The following is a 4,191-nucleotide window of genomic DNA, read 5'->3' as shown; positions in this document are numbered from 1 at the left end:
TGAATACCAGTGAATTAGTGCACGGGCATATATTATCAACACTACCACCAATCTTTTAGGCTTTTAGGTACCACAAGAATTTCAGCAGTTTAAAACAATAAATGCCTTGTGGCCTATTGAAGAGAAAATATCTGAGAATGCTGCTGCTATATTGTTATCCCTTTTTAATTAGTCATTAAATCTTGCTTTTAAGCAGAGGGACAATTAAGTCAGGAAGCGATACTAGATCTTGACAGCACAAACGATTTGTGGTATCTAGTACATGGCGAATTAGTTGCTTCTAAGATATCCTTCCTAAACCAAAAAATGTTGCAACAATCCAGTGCCCTGCCTTATTTGGACCCATGTCCTTTCTGCATCCATGCAACTGATGTGCAATCTATTTAAATGTGAACATTTGGGATAACAGCTGCAAATCGGTTAATCGGCATTGACTCTATTGCTGGTTTTGGCAGCCATTTGTTTTGAAAGCGGCATTTTGAGAGCTATTCATTTATTTATTCTGCAGAGAGGTGAAGGTCTAGAGATAACCAAAGTCAAAGGTGTTTACACTGATAACAATATCAAGAAGACATAGAGCTTACAAACAAAACAAGACCTAAACCAAAGAGCAGATGAGCAAGCTTTCTAAACGTCCCCAAAAGACTAGGAGGATATGCAAACATTACTTCCGAATTGCACCTTTTCAGGCTGCAGGTTCCTAGCCTTTCTACCTTAGGAAGTGAATTCTGAGCAGGATGAGGGAGGGAGGGAGAGAGGAGTATCAATTGGCGGGGGGGGGGGGGGAAGCATGACTTTACAGGCTATTATCAGTCTCCTGGGACAATAAAAGAGGCATCTCACATCTAAGATGGCATCAAATCTGTATGCAAGCTTCAGTGTTAACTAAAAAAAGAAGGGGCCTGGAGTGTTTACTCTGATCTTCAAGCATCTCCTTGATCTCTCACTGAGGCTCGCTGTCTTTGTGAGAGTCTCTGAAGGGAGATGAGCTTTGATTGCATTAAAGCAGCCTGAACTTGAAAGAACAGCCCGGCAGCACGGCCCTGATGACCTTTCAGGAGCTGAGTGGCAGGGCTTAGTGTCTTACGATCAAGATGAAGCTAAGCCAGCTGGCGTGCCCCAGTTTAGCAATGGCCTCTGTGCCTCAGTAGTAGCTCTGCCCTGATTACAGTGTTGATTTTCCCGCTTGCCTCTGCAACTGTACCCTCCTGAGGAGCGAGACTGCCGGGCGATAAGGCTGAAGTCAGTTCTGCACAGTTGGACTGGAAGGGTAGCTGCCCCTACAGTGTTGCCTGCGAATTTCCTGTCATTCTGAGCAAAAACCTTCCTTGCCTCAAACAGCGACCACAGACTGAGATAATCAGAAGTAAATATAGAAGGAACCAAACATATACACACCCAACACATAGGCAGGCACAGGAAGTATGAGTCTATTTATTGAAACAAAGGCAGTTATTTTTGTCAGGCAGGCATGGCCACCTTTGAGGCAACAACTGCGTCAATGCTGTTCTTTTGCCTGCTTCCTCAGCAGATATTATGGGCCAGATCCTGACTTAATGTAATTGAGCGTGAGCTTTAATGGCTTTAGAACATTAGCACCTCTCAGGAGGGATGTGCGCCATTAACCTGGGTGCAGCCTTGTTATTGTTGCAGATGCCAAGGAAGTTAGTGTGCCCTCCTTTCCCCCCCTTTGTCCTCCTTCCCAATTCTCCATGTCCTCCTTTGCCTGTTCAGATATCTGGTAACCCTCAGTCAGTTTTTCTTAAAGTGTGGTCTCAGGACCCTCAAGGATCCCCCAAGACCATCTCAGAGGTCCACAAAATCAAAATTATTTGCCAGATATTGATGATATTTGCAAAAATTTAAAACAATGTCACTCTTCTCGTTATCATTTTTTATTTGTTAAAAAATATAGTTTTTTAATGAAAATATTTTATTTATGTTAATAGCTATTGCGTTTAATATTGTTATTTTTACATGATTCAATAAATAAATATTCTACAAATGGGTTAATTTTAATTTTTAATATGGTACATATTGATAAATAAAACCCATACAAACAAAAACTCTATTGGGATCCTCCATAATTTTTAAAAGTGGGAAGGGGTCCTGAGAGCCAAAAGTTTAAGAAACAATACTCTAGTAGGCTGAGCTCATGTAGATGGGTTTAACTTCTTCCTGACACTTCATTTAGAAGGGAAAACAGGCAGAACTCTTCTCTATTTCTCATCAGATCCCAAATATCTCAGATCAATATGTACTATTCATAACTTTTAATAAACTCATTTTGGAGACACCCAGCAATATTACCTCTGCCTATCTATCTATCTATCTATCTATCTATCTATCTATCTATCTATCTATCTCTATCTATCTATCTATCTATCTATCTATCTATCTATCTATCTATCTATCTATCTATCTATCTTCTCTGCCATGGCCCCACCCTATGGAATCCCCTCCCTCCAGAGGTGAGGCAGGCCCCTACTCTCATGACTTTCCGGAAAGCAGTCAAGACCTGGCTCTGCCAACCGGCACGGGGCAAGAAAAGGGGCAACCAACCCTGGCTAGCACCTTGAAGATGCTCCTATATGTTAATATCTTTTCGATCACCAGCATCTTGGGAGAAATTATTATTTATGTATGTATTTGGTTTTATTGGATTTTTATACTATTTTTATTCTATTTTAACTAATATTTGTTTGCTGTTTTTATTGTAAACCGCCCAGAGTCACTTCCTCATGAGATGGGCGGTGTCTAAATTTGAAATATAAATAAATGAATAAAATAAATCTATCATCTCAGATATGTTTTCTGGTATTTGGAAAGACCACATGTACCAGTGTATATAAGAAGCCCGTACAACATCTGAATGGCACTTTTCAAACCACAGGTTAAGATATTGCATAGACTAATTTGTGCCAAAATATACTCAGCCCATAAATTGGGTAAACATATCCTAGAATAATTTCTTTAGGCATAAACCCTTAGATATACTCTATGGGTTATTTCCAATTACTTTGACCAGCAGAAGGCACCACGTGATAGACAGGATATATAAAAAATAATTCGAAAAATGTTTAAAAAACAAATTCCCCCCACTCCCCACTCAAGGGGGTTAAGTGTGGAAGTTCCCAAAAAATTGTACACGAGGCCATGACATAATGTATCATCTGTATCTCTCTGCTTTAATGGAGGGGGGACTGAATATACCTTTCTAGTAGAGTTTCTGTGGGTTACTTCTCTTGGTTCTGTGTGCAGGAGCAAAACGATGGTGATCTGTGGGGCCACCCCATTATTATCTGTAGACAAGGGCTTGATCATGAAGGATTGGTCAGAACACAAAATAAGCGGAGAATTTGCAGGACAGGATCAACACAAAACGGTGGACAGAATTAGGGCTATTGACAGACATTATGAAGTTTTTTTTAGTGCTTTTGAATCCCACACACAGATGCCCCTAGCGTATAGAGATCTTCTGCAGTGGGCTTTGCTCTGGGTCCCCACATGAACCACTTATTATCCCTAACTCGATGAGCTTTGTCCAGCTCCTAGAAATATATATATTGTATGAGTTAGCCAACTGAAATCTTTTTTAGTTGCCATGGCAACCAGAAATATTGAGCAGCCTGTCTTTGGTTAACTGTTCATTAGTCACAAGTAAAACTGTTCCAACATAATCGTACTGCTTGGACAGTGAAGGTTGTTCTTGTATGATTGGTGATGTGCCTGAGTGTCCTTCTTCTTGTTACCTTCATTTTTAAATCTTAGTCTTCCTCAACAGTTTCCTCAAACAGGTTTAGCCTCCAGGTCTTCCCAAATTAGGCAAATAGTCACATCTGTGCAATGATGGGTATGATCCCTTCTGTCCAAACTCTGGCTTCCTTAAAGCTAGCAACAATTCATCTCTTTTTCCTAATCTGGCCATTCTGTCTCAGAGATACCCGCAGGGTGCCAAACAGACAAGAAGAGGAGTTGTTGCTTTTGTGGTCTGGTAGTGTGAATCCCTTGCTGAAAGAAGCTGGGGCACAATTCTAAAGCATGAAGTCTTTAAAAAGTCAACTAGTGAAGCACACTCCAAGCCACTGTTGAGACATGACGCAAAAAAACCACATCAGGAGGGAGAGGGAGAGGAAAAGCACTCTATCTTCCTCCCTGCCCCCTCCCTTCGCCCAGAGCAGGTAGCAGAAA

The sequence above is a fragment of the Python bivittatus genome, unplaced genomic scaffold (genome assembly GCF_059951505.1).
Source record: "Python bivittatus isolate LINGU-HERP-01145 unplaced genomic scaffold, Pbiv_v1 ctg000480_np1212, whole genome shotgun sequence".
NCBI classification, from domain to species: domain Eukaryota; kingdom Metazoa; phylum Chordata; class Lepidosauria; order Squamata; family Pythonidae; genus Python; species Python bivittatus.
This window is presented reverse-complemented; position numbering follows the sequence as displayed.